The sequence below is a fragment of the Patiria miniata genome, unplaced genomic scaffold (genome assembly GCF_015706575.1).
Source record: "Patiria miniata isolate m_02_andy unplaced genomic scaffold, ASM1570657v1 HiC_scaffold_18, whole genome shotgun sequence".
NCBI classification, from domain to species: domain Eukaryota; kingdom Metazoa; phylum Echinodermata; class Asteroidea; order Valvatida; family Asterinidae; genus Patiria; species Patiria miniata.
Genome location: NW_024037056.1, coordinates 12,985,176 through 12,998,496, shown reverse-complemented (window position 1 = coordinate 12,998,496; position 13,321 = coordinate 12,985,176).

The window sequence follows — 13,321 nt, the reverse complement described above, 5'->3', positions numbered from 1 at the left end:
AATAGCGAACCTGATTGGCTTTCTGTTGAGCCCCAGAGTCAAGGCGAGTTTACCCGATATGGGTGGTACCGCAGCTGTAATCTCTTCCGATCATGTCTTACTGGAAAAAAGCTGCAGTTCGTGGGCTTAGTCTCTGTAGTCACAATGGTAAAATGTCAAAGACCTCTATGCAGATATTTTGGTAAAGCCACGTTGGGGAACACTGCAAATGACGTACGCAAGGGGATCGCAGACAATCACAAGCAACAAACTCTGCTCCAGACGATCGCAGCGTGTACGAGAAACGTGTAGCCTCTTCCGAGACACTAATGTCTGTGATCGAGTCGGACGATCTTAAGACGGTCATCGCAAAATAATAGAGAGGACTCGAATGATACTACGAAAGAGGCTGGATCAGACGTCATGACTCAACTCAATCCAAGTGAGAACTGTCTTATATCGGCTGTCTTCTGTCTTTATTGTTCGGGACAGATGTAAACTAACTATTTTGTTGGGTATGGCCCGACGTAATAATGATGTAACTGGGCTGTCATTTCATAATTCAACGAGGGAATACAGTGAGTTTTGTTTTCAATTTCGAGATATAACAATAAGGAAGTGTTTATAAATCTGGGCCCTCCAAAGTGCGGTTTTGCGGTAAACAGTTCACCGCTGTGGTCAAGTCCTGCATGGTTTGGAATTCTCCAAGCAACTTTATGAGGTAATTGTATGAAACTGTCTCATGCATCATGATGTCTAAATAAATGGCTGCTTTCGCAATCAACTATCCCCATCCTTTCTCTCTTTCTCTTTGTTGTGAAGATACATTGTATAGAAACCAGCTCACATGTATACTTTCGTCTTACTTTTCTGGAGAAAAACAATTCTAGGTTTAGTGGTGGATACACGTAATCAAAAAAACGTGCATCAACAGTGTACTGTATACGAGACACTTCATTTATCGCCGTGTTTGTCCGTCATCAGATTGTTGCTTCTTGATGTCTGTCATCCATCACTTTCAAACTTGCTTCCACAAGCCGACAGCTCGAGACAGTGCTAAGAATCTCATGTGACAGATCCGACCCAACAACATTTCCCGCCGTAACCTAAACGGCGGAAGATATAGCTCTTAACCGCAAGAAAGCATCGGTCAAACCAAATTCAGGGCGAACATTTTGTAACCTTTGATTGGTTTAGAATCCGCGGTTAGCTAGCCGCATGCCGCATGCACAGAGCGTAAGGGGCGCTACAAGGACGGCATTTTTGGGGTACCACACTGATCTCCAGCTACAAAGTGAAGCCACCGTCCGCCACATTACCACTCCAAGAACAATCGATTTGTAAAGAAATATTTTGAATTTAATTAACATGCACACTCTTTTACTCAACGAATTATTAGTTTTTGTTTTCCAAAACATCAAAATGGCAATAAAATGTATTTAATTTTATAAAAATTCTGTTAAAAATTATTTGGTATACTTTGAGACAATTCTATGTTAATTCTGTTGAACAATGGGAGTCGTTGAGATTGGTTCCCTCCCCACATTCGAATGGAGGTATCAGGAACCAGTGGATAGCTTCACTTTTTTGTACAGCTCGGAATGGCCGAGCTATCCAGATTTGTGTAGGCCTACATGGAGATCAGTGGGTATAGGCAGACGTGGATGAAAAGTTTTAAACCATTAATATCATGTCGCGGCTATCTTGATTTTTCCCATTCAAATCAACGTAACCAAAGCGAGGCTGGAAGGAAAATCAGTCTGGTTCCTTTTTGCACAAAAAAACATTATCATTCAGTACTGTTATTGGATACAGGAAACATGACTGAAATGGTGGTAGCATAATAAAGGTCTATTGGCGTACGTTTCATGTTGCTACAGCTCAACAATTACATCGTTTACAATCTTCAAAGTATAGACTGAAGTCAAGTTACTAAATAACACCGACAAACGGGAGTTTTCTAGTGTTTGTATACCCAGAAACATATGGCATATTGTTCCCTTGACAAGATTAATATCCAAGGAAGCTTGAGGTAGACGCAAGCCGTCTGAACTGGTAAAGGTAGGGTAGCCGTCTGGACGTAATCTTGATCGAACACAAGTCCCGCATGAGGGGGGTTCCTTAACCATAACCCACACAAGGTGAATATTCGTCCCAGTTTACCAGCCTTACCGTCTATACCTTAATCAGGATGGAACGTACCGATGTACGTGACCTACCGGCCGGACAGGAATTTCACACGCCTTCAGTTCATGACATGCACATCAAGTCGGGTGTGAATGAGCGGCCATTCCACTCCGTCGACCGTGGAGGGGATCAACCCAGTTTGAACTTCACAGTGACATTTTAAAGGAACGGTGCGATGCAAAGTGTACTATAAAAAGGAATTCATGTGGAGATGTCTCAAGCGGGTATTGTGGTGCGTTTACACCACCCACGCATATTGGTAAATACGGGCGTTCGAAACACTTGTCCAGTTGGAAATAGTTCGAGCTGTGTTCTAAAGGGCCAACAGGGTTAACAAACATTCATCCGAAGGTTGCCAAAATTAAGGATTTTGGGGGATGCTTCGCGCGAAAATTACTTGCAAGCCGCAAATGTTCAACATTTTGTGTGAACGTTCGTTTTGTGCTTTAAAAATATCTTTCCCACACTGATACCATTTCGTGGTAAACACACTTTTGAGCCCCAAAAGGCCAATTTCATGAGTGCTCCTTCAATCGCGTTTTCCGTGCTAAGTACACATACACAACTCCACCACACATTCTCAAGACGCTGCAAATACACTGGGCAGTATTACCAACACAAATCACAGTTGTAAACAACACTTTGGTGGATGGTTTGCAAACAGGTCTAAACTCTCATCAAGTGTTAATGGCCACTGTGGTAAAAGATGCAAAAAAAAGGGGAAAAAAGAGTACGCGCGTCTGTACGGCCACAGGGCCGCAGTGGGAAAACAACGAAATAGGTCGAACCATTTAGAACTCATCTTAAACAAAGTTACCCATCAATATTTTTCAACTGTTTCCTCTTGCACAATTTGTTAATTTTATTTAAACACTAAGTACCTATAATGTTTATTTTCAGCATGAATAATTATAACTCGAATGAATGATTAATAATAATTATTTTGTCAATCAAAATTGATAACAGTGGCAATTACATGTTCAAGTGACCATCAAGATGTACAAAAATGTGTAGGCTAAAATTCAAAAAAAGGTATATGCAAACAAAATTTCCACCCTTCATTTTTTGCCTATACGGTATATAAAAGCACCGATTTGTCATAAAACTCGAAGTCCAACACACCACACCGTAGGTAGATGTCCAGGTGATTAACGATGAGCCGGAAACCTACAAATTAAAAGAGGAAATTTCGTACTGCTTTTTTTTAACTTCAGGCAACGGGTCAAACGGAAGTAGGGAATGCACGTTAGGGAAGATGACCGTTCCCCTCAGGCCCCCCCCGGCTAGTTGACCTTTGACCTTTTGTTGATGGCCTGGGAACAGTAACGATTCTTGAACTGTTTTTTTGTTTGTTCACTTGTGTTTAAAAGTGAATTAACATTTTGGGCACTATGTTCAATTTCAAGAGTGCAGTATCTAGATGGAACTTTGCAAGTTTTTCGTTCCAAATACATGTCAACCATGTTATAAACATCTGGCGTATACACATGTACAAACTGGGCAAATTGCTCAACTGCTTGCCCAACTTTTGTCGAAATATCAACTGCTTATATTTTTGGGCAAATAGTTCCCAAAAGTCGATAAAATTGAAATCAAAAGCACTGTCGAGTGACAAGTGATGTAATTGTATACCAAAATGTAAGGTACAAAAATATTGCTAAGCATTTTTAGCGAGTTTAGTTTAGTTTTAACAGTGAATTTAACTTTCCAGCTTACTTTCTTACCCAAAATTTATCAAAATAGAACTACTTACACTTTTGGGCGAATCGTTCCAAAAGTCGGTAAAATTCTAATCAAATGTCATACCAATAGAGGCAATTTCACCACATTTAACGTAAAATATAGTATTACTTGACCTTTTCACCAACCTCTTTTAGCAAAAACAAAATACTTATAACGGTTTTAAAAAAAATATCTTGGTTTCCCCTAGCTCGGAAAGGAGACACTCGAGCTCTCTCGCAGTTGAGATATGCACTAAGCATTGAATTACAGAAATCCTATACGGGACTCTCACATTGTGATGGAGCAGATTACCTATGCTATGCATCTGTCTACTATGTACTATTAAGAGAAGTAACCGTGTTATACCACGGCCGCACAGCCGGCTCCGCTCATCAGCACTTTACCTGCAAATTTGATAATCAGTTCACGTACAGGGCCTCCTTGTCCACGCCTAAATGGATTAGGGGTAAAAGCCATCCCTTGAGTTCCCAAAAGTCGATAAAATTGAAATCAAAAGCACTGTCGAGTGACAAGTGATGTAATTGTATACCAAAATGTAAGGTACAAAAATATTGCTAAGCATTTTTAGCGAGTTTAGTTTAGTTTTAACAGTGAATTTAACTTTCCAGCTTACTTTCTTACCCAAAATTTATCAAAATAGAACTACTTACACTTTTGGGCGAATCGTTCCAAAAGTCGGTAAAATTCTAATCAAATGTCATACCAATAGAGGCAATTTCACCACATTTAACGTAAAATATAGTATTACTTGACCTTTTCACCAACCTCTTTTAGCAAAAACAAAATACTTATAACGGTTTTAAAAAAAATATCTTGGTTTCCCCTAGCTCGGAAAGGAGACACTCGAGCTCTCTCGCAGTTGAGATATGCACTAAGCATTGAATTACAGAAATCCTATACGGGACTCTCACATTGTGATGGAGCAGATTACCTATGCTATGCATCTGTCTACTATGTACTATTAAGAGAAGTAACCGTGTTATACCACGGCCGCACAGCCGGCTCCGCTCATCAGCACTTTACCTGCAAATTTGATAATCAGTTCACGTACAGGGCCTCCTTGTCCACGCCTAAATGGATTAGGGGTAAAAGCCATCCCTTGAGGGACAACTCTCTCCTCCGTTTCCCAGCGACATGACATGACGAGATTGTCTGACCGAGGACTCCCTGCTGAGTTGCAGGCAAAGAGCTTCGAACCAGAATGATGCAAATCTCCAGAACATTTAAATTTAAAGGGCCCAAGTGGTAATTTCTTTATGAGATCCGTGGAATACATCTTTGTGTCTTAATCATTTATTCTCCAATACTCGTATTGCCAATTGTAAGGGTATTTTTGGGCAGTTTTTGTTTTTGGGTGAAGATGCTGATTGCCCTATTAACTATTAAGTGGCGAAGGTAATTTAATCGGCATTAAAATCATCGTTTCAGCAACTTAAGCATCCAAATTATAATTTTTTCTGGAATATATCAATACATTTTCTAAAATCGAATATTTCTTTTCGGTGTTCCTTAGTTGATATTTTAGTACACGACAACCAAACAATAATAAATCGTTCTTACGGTTGATCCTATTTTGTTTTTATTTTTTGGTGCTCCTTTATTGATTACGTTCATGACAGCCAGTCAATGAGAAAAATTTTATACATCACAATTTTCAACGAGCAACATAGTGCATTGAAAACAGAAAATTACGAGTCGTAAAAAGATGCTTTTCAAATTTTTTTACTATAGGCCTATAGGGGTGTCCAATTCTATATTAACAAAAGTCGAAAGAAAAGCTGCACAAAATGCGTTTTACTGTAAACTTCATTGTCATATGTAGAATTGAAAGTTAAGCAGTAGTGTAACTGCCATGATAACACGAATGCTGTTATTTTCCTTATGTCAGCAGGCAATAGGCGCTTGTCAACGGGTGACTATGATGGACACCTGCCATTTTGGCAACTCGTTCCATCATGAACTTTCGAAATTAATTAGGGAAATACAAATTACGCCGTGCTAATCGCTTGATCTTATCACGCGGAGCAATCGCAGAATCATCCGGTCGACATTGCGACCGATGACTTTCGCACGTATCTCAAACGCACGTTGAATGCAAAAGGGTAAAGCGCTTTGAATCACGCCCGAGCGTAACACTTCAAGCGGTTTTGGCGCCGATCGAGTGGACACCACGGCGCTGCCATGTTCAAGATGTGACAGCTTTTCTGGAAGATTTCAACGTAGTGGGAGAATCATTCCCATCGAATTAGCCATATGAATTAAGGTTCACCCAAACTTGTTTGGTTTGGGTGAACACTTTTGTATTTATTCACATTTATCCAACTAAACAACAGCGCCCTCCTTTTTGTCTGCCATATCTTAAAAAAAAAAAAAAGCTGATGAAAAGACTCGAATCAGCTTCGCCGTTCCTGCACTTGTCATGTTACAATAGAATAAGTGTGTGGCGCCCTTGTCTAGTAAGAAACAGGGGAAAAACATAGACATCTTAAAAACGAAGTCTATGGGAAGAACACGCCGCTTCTCAAAAAAAAGTATCGTTATGGTGAAGTGTTTTGTTTGTTTGTGGAGCCCTTCAACTTGGGATGAAGTCGAAAACATCTCAAGTCCATCCCAAGTCCAGTCACAAGTAAATCACAAGTCCAGTGACAAGAAACGGTGGATGAACAAAAAGGAATGCCTTCGTCAAAGCTCAATTGAATAGCCTGCGGGTTGAATTAGGACTGTAGGACTTGTGATAGTCTTGTGATGGACTTGTGATTGACGTGAAAGACTCGACTACATCCCTGCCTTCATTTCTGTATTGTGATCAATGTGGTCTTAGACAAGACAAGAAATCCTACCACAGACCATGACATTTTGATTCCTGTACGTCAGTTAAGATGCTTGAAACGACTACAAGGGTCCAACTGACACTTGCATCAAACCGTATCAAATTTGAAGACGCATGCATATATCCATCTTCAGCATCGGAATAAGATGGAGTGCTTGCCTCAGTAGGTCTACTAGACTGGTACCCGTGACTCATCCAAATCTGTCTCATTAATGCCAGACATGCCCAGGGGAACGTGACTAACATGGCAGCATCTTTTGACAATCTCCAAGCTGTTTACATTGCGAGTCCCTCGGGTGTTGAAGAAAGCACAAGGAAGTGTGACTTTAGACCATATATCAAAAGAGGCAGATTTCCTCTCGAAAAGTATGTATGATGTACGACTTGCATTCTTGTACCGTTAAACGGCGAATCTCTCAAATACGAACAAAGCAAGCAGTTCGAAACGTCGAGCTAACCACAGAGGTATAGGAATAAAAACTGGTCCTTTTCAGAACTTCACATAACTCTCAAAGGAAAAAAACAATATATTGTATAAATTCCAACCAAACTCCCAAACCCATTTTGAAGACAATAAAAATTTCAGTGTAAAAATATTGTTTGATATCACTGAAAGGTATCATCATAGATTTATCACCCATGGCCAATTCCACGGTACAGTGCAAGGCAGTCTCTTTTAATGTGAGAAAAGCATGTTCTCAAATAAACATCACGACATTCAACAGCCGTTGAAATCCATTACACATCAATTATATCGCCGGCCAAATAAACACGTGCAATCAAATTCTCTGGGTTTACGTTTCATTTGTCCATTCTGTCACTCAGTGTGTGACCAAGCATTATCCTTCCCCCGGTGCAAACACTGGCTGTGATAAGTGACAGGCACCGATGCGCATCCTGAGCCAGTGAAGGAGATGTCTCTTTTTAATAGCTTCATATCTCACGGAAATATCTGCACGCTAGCGTTGTGGTGTTTATGAGTTACAACCTGAACTTGTGGTGCAGGGTTACTGTACATTTCAAGGGGTCTAGTGGGGCAGATAGGGGATTTATTCGGGGGAATTGTGACTTAGATTTGATACAAGCATGGCATTTGGCACATAGTCAGAAAATGTCTTATTGTCTTAAGAAAGATATTTGGCTATAGGTTCATCGCAGATGTGTCCTTTGAAAAAAAATATTGGTAGAATATTAAACAAGCTATTTTCAGAATGTTAAAAAAATGACTTCCATTGCTTGTTATTCTACCTATTTTTTTTTCAAAAGACAAATCTGTGATGGCACTATAGTCAAATGTCTTTCTCTTGAATTTACTCTGCCTGTGTGCCAAATGACATGCTTCATCATCAAAGACACAAATCTGCCGTACTCGTTCAACACAAATCAAGGCTGACAACATTGAACACTAATTGTGCTTATTCATTATCATGTAGGCCGAGGTGACTGCGGTTTGTGAAGTAAATTGGCATCTCTTTGAAACGAATTGCGGATAGCTTTACAACAATAAAGAAAATGTATTCTGTGTCAATAACATCTGTTCTATATGCATTCAATGTGGTTGCCAAAAAAGGTTGTGATGTACATGTATATGCAGTTTACATTATCAAGACATCTTTGCGTGCGTTAATTTGCAATAATTTGACTGAAAATGACATTGCCTTATAATTATTCAAGCCGCTCTCCGCCACCCTATACCTTTGCAAAACATTAGTGGTATTAACAATCTGGTGTACATATCTAAATCTGCTTGATACAGTGTGTCAATTATAATTCCAATTTCAGTAACACGGTTACTTTGTGCTACATGTCTCATGAGGCAAAGATCAAGAACGTGCATGAGCCAATGTAAATGTACAAGCAACTGGTCCCAGGCAATCGCCAAGAAGAAACAGTTTCATTTAATATTCTAAGGAAATTCCATAACCTTTTTCTTTTAGGTAAATGTGCTTTGTTCCACCTATAAGTTCTATTACCGTGCATTGCATTCGGTTCTTTCCAAGTTGGCTGCGAAATTAGACTAGTGTGACTTGGCGATTAGCCCGTAGGCTAGGTGTGACGTGCACTTATGTACCAATGGAACAATTTCCAGCTACCTTAGCGTAGCTCCGCCTCCGAAATTCACGGCTTCTGTTCGGTATATTTACAAATAATAACCACCCGAGATCAGATGATATCAGATTCTGTACACGTAGGTCTCAAATTACACGCAACAGTGGCTGTCTCCCTGGCCCTGGCCTCGGATGTCATTGTGCCGCATGATCAGCCCAGGAATGCTCATTTTCACGGTTGCCTGGCAGGATTGTGGGGCTTTTCTTTACTACGGTCTAAAGCCAGTTTATTGTTGTGGGTGACTTTTTATGCATGCACGAGCCTTTTTATTCGGATCGGTGATTAAAAATATGAATTGCTGAATTCGTTGGGTGCGGGACTAAAAGGCAAGTGCTGACAGAATGGAGTCAAATTCCTGAACGCTTTTGAGGCACAGAAGAGAAGGATTTGGATAAGTTCCTTGATCGTTCAGGCGGAAGTACATAAGCTGTGCTTTCATAATAGTTTGAATAGGGTGCATACCTATGTTCCAATGCCTGTGTTCCCAAACTCTAACCCTAGCCCTAACATCTAACTTGCCCTAACCCTAACCCTAAGGATTTGGGGGAACTTATATTCGGGAACATTGGGGAACATCGGGTAGACCCCGTTTGAATACAATAAAATGTCAGCTCTGTTGATAAACGAATATCGTATATTCCTTACCAACTCCGCCTTCACACGTAATCCTAGCTCACACGTAATGGGTTATCAACAAGTTTCCACGTGCGCATATCCCAATGACAAAATCAGAGCCAACATTCTTCGAGATATAAGAACTACACATCGCGCAATACCAAACATGCATCCGCATAATCTCGACCGTATGGCCTTCGTTTCTTCGACCATAAACTTGAAGCGCGTCGCTTCCTACGCCAATGCCCCACGATAAATGCTTCCTCTTTCGTTCCAACTGAACCATATCAACACGTGCGAGATAAACAACTTCACCAGATGTCAAAGATTACCCTTACAGCATTCACCAATTCCAACTTTAATGCGGGACCAGAAATACGTGACGGAATGCAGTAAACAGTACATTGAATTGCCGGAAATGGCTGTTATGGAATAGCAGTGTTTCCGATGTGGGAAGGAACATGGAACGTATGGTATAGACAGTGCACGTAGATCACGTTTCGAATGATCTCTCACAGTACATGTACATATAAATGATACTGGATAACGGGAGTTCAAAGCAAATGCAAGGTTTTGGTTATGAACAAAGGGTTACCCTTATAAAGAAAGGCTTGCTGTGTAGGGAGACTTTGACATAAGAAAAAATCATGCTGGATAGTGATCTCTCACAGCACATTATAAATGATATTTGATAATAAATGTTTAATGGGAGTTCAAAGCAATGCAAGGTTTTGGTTATGAACAAAAGGTAACCATACAAAGAATTGTATAGACAGACTTTGACCCCCCAAAAATCATGGTTGGATAGTGATCGCTCACAGTACATTCAGACTGGATAGTAAATGCTTAACGGGAGTTCAAAGCAATGCAAGGTTTTGGTGATGAACAATGGGTAAATCCTTATGAACAAAGGGGTACCCTCGTGGGCAAAGGGTTACCCTTACGAACAAATTTAAAGGGTAACCCTTATGAACAAAGGGTAACCCAAAGAAAGGCTTGCTGTATACATGCTGTACCATGCTTTGACAAAACAAAAAATCACAATCTTGCTCAAGCGGGATCAGAAGTATCAAGTTCCAAGACGCAAATTCCACCATCCGTCATACTCAGAATTCATGAGAACCTCGATGAATCTCTCCAACACGATTCCACTTGCCTTCCAATTCTAGAGCAATGTTGTTTTGTCAACCACGCGCAGAGACCATATTATTTTTATCCCAACTTTCTTTTCCACCTCTTTATTTAAAAAACACTCTTTCAGGAACCTGACTCAAACTCAACAAATTCTCAAAGACCAATTTGATTTCGAGAGTTCTACAACTGATGCGTCATGCTTTTCAAACTGGCATGATGCCTGTTTACACAAACTTTGCTCGGTTTTTATTGATCTTCTTCGTGCCAAGTCTTTCCGTAAACGACGAATCCCACGATAAAAATAGAATCCCTGGCATCAAAACAAATTTTGTTTTTGACTGCATCGATACATGCCATGAATTATCAATCGAAACTTCCTTACCATGTGTCCACCATTCCCATTCCATATTCATTTTGCGTCTCTCAACTCGTTGTGATCCTATCATGCTGTGACCAAAACAACCATAACACCTGTCATACCCAACCCAAATGATGTTAAACAAACATTCTAGCAATTAATAGGTTACTCATAAATCTTTCGGTTTTGAAATGAGAAGTCAAGATTATCAGCTCCACTTTCGAGAAACATGACACAAGTTACACAACAATGATTTGCCGTGGAGCCCTTAGCAAGTCTCAGGTACTTTAATACATGAACTCTGGCACTTGTATATCCCCACATGTTTTCAGGTTTCAGGTTTCAAGTTTCAGGTTTATTTCCATTCTTAAATACGTGAGGAAAAACTTTAACGGCACTTGAAATAATAGTATGGGGAGGTCCGACAGGAAGCCGAAGCTTGTACTGGGTCTGCCCCCTTCACAAAGAATACATGTACAATTCACAAAGAATACATGTACAATTCATGAAAAACCAAACGTAGATATTAATAATAAATTACAGTCATGAATTCATGAGCTTAAAATTACATGTTCCAAATTACCATCCTTAACTTTGAATGTGTTATTAACGACTTTGTTTGGCAATTAAAGTCATAATCGTGCTCTTAATCATCATTAACATTAACCGCAATCAGAAGAAGTTTTTTAAATACATTTGCTCTAAATGACGTCATCGTGCAGGAAGATAGAATTTTGTTCCAAAGGAGGAGTCCCTGGTGTCTAACAGTTGAAAGGTGTAGGGATGCTCTAACTTTATTGAGATGAAGCTTATTTGATGACCTAGTCTCGTAATTATGGATATCTGTGTTCCTTACACACACACAAAGATTTTATGTTCAGACAGAGTGTTTTTTTTTCTTCTTCAAAAGTATACATTAGAGCACACGAATAATACTAATAGAGATCATATAGGTAAGGTGTTGAATTTAACGTCAAGTGTACGTATATTATTAGTGTTGCAACAGGATCAACCTGCTTGGAGACTCAGGTTTGCCAGACTGAGATAGCTTTCGACTCATGGAAGCATTAATAATTTCCAGCACCCACTCAAACATTAACCCTGGCCTCGGATAATGCCCCAACCGGATCCGAACGGGGGCAGCGTCCCACACACTGTTTCAACCAATGCACTTTGGGGTGTGAGGACAAAAATGGAAGCTGTCAGATATGAAATTAAATTACAGGCGGTTGATAACCACAAGCCTCCCCTCTTCCTTTCAACTGGGATGTTAACACTCAAGGGTTTCGTGGTTAGCACATTCAGTGTCACTGTTCGCCAACACTAATAATATACGAAGCCTTGACTTAAGTCAGGATTTGTGGCTGTAAAATTTAAGAATGCAGGATGCAGAGTGCATAACTCTAAAATTACAGAACAAAATGTTTGTCCTACGCTGATGAGTGCTTTATCTCGATCTCCAATCCGAAAGTGTTCCAGGGCCGAAAAGGACACTGAAGAGCAAATGTTTTAAGAAATGAATGTGTCTTCACTAGAAAGAATTTGGGGCACAATGGACCACCGTTTTTCTCATTTTAGGGTTGTGAATTTGGTGATGGAAGCTGGTCAATGTAAATGATCACTCAACTGTTCTTCAAGAACTGTTATCATTTCACTGATGAATTTTCTGCTCATAAAATGTTTCTATACAAAATTAAATGGTGTTGGTTTCGATGGACATTCTTAGTATGGTATAACCTCGACAAGAACAAATGACTTCGAGTAGTCTTGGTTAAAGGCTTAAACAAGATAGCAACTAGCATTTCAGCACAATAGTTGGATGTGCATGTATATGTATAGACGAGCTGATGTATATACGGTCTGATTCAAGTCCGAAGAGTGATGGGTGCACTTGGAGGATATACACGAGGGTAACCTTAACACCTCTTGCAGTTGAGCGAGAACAGAAAGGACGTGGGGAACAGTTTTTGACGGGCGGCAAATCCGAATTCACCTGTCCACCTGAGGTTCAGTTGGACAATTCCCCAAACACAGCCCACCCCACCGTCGGTCTGATGAGACAGAGGAAAGCTTAATAAAAACGTCGCCGGTGGGGGGATCCAAGACCCCCTGCGTTATCTCAGACCCCCTGGGTCACGCGTGAAGGGGGCATCCGGGCAAACGGGTGCATCTATAAAGAGAGCTTTAATGGACCGAGGTGAGGTGGAATTTGTTAGGCCTCGAGAAAAGTACAGTCTCTTTTCAATTTGTTGTGGGGCAAACTGGTACTTGTGAAGGTTGTTCAATAACATGTCAATATAAGATTGAATTAAAGGGTTTGGACATAGAGTGCCAAACTTGCATTCTGCTTCCAGTCCTTACAAGAT